Source organism: Eriocheir sinensis, chromosome 26, assembly GCF_024679095.1.
Source record: "Eriocheir sinensis breed Jianghai 21 chromosome 26, ASM2467909v1, whole genome shotgun sequence".
NCBI lineage: Eukaryota > Metazoa > Arthropoda > Malacostraca > Decapoda > Varunidae > Eriocheir > Eriocheir sinensis.
This window is the reverse complement of record NC_066534.1, coordinates 5,701,540-5,702,048: the sequence shown is the minus strand read 5'-3', so window position 1 is coordinate 5,702,048 and position 509 is coordinate 5,701,540.

Below are 509 nucleotides of genomic sequence, written 5' to 3'. Positions count from 1 at the left end.
AATAATAATTAATGAGTGTAAATATATTTCAGATATTTTTGTTTATCTTAATACTAGTATTGGAATTTTCAAACACTAAGAATATAATAAATAAATAGATAAATTAATTAAAATAAATACATTAATTGTACTAATACTACCACTAACAATATTAACAGCACTGCATCTAATAGACTGAGCAATAAACTGAGTCTGATATGTAACCATAATTAAACTGTCTCTGTCTGAGTGTTATGTGAAGCTTGCTCCATGCACCATGATAGGAATGGCATAGATGCATGCAGGTTGCTGATATACTTACAGTCACCAGCCACTTGTAGATATGTCACCAAAATGTGTTGGAAGCATTGGCGGCCAACTTCCATTTATTTAATTATTATTTTCTTTAAACAAAGGAGACAGCTCAAGGGCAACAAAGCGTACTAGAAAAAAAGCCCCACTACTCACCACTCCCAAACAGACAAAAGTAGAGTCTTGATACACTCTTCTTGAAGGTCAAATTATAGGCA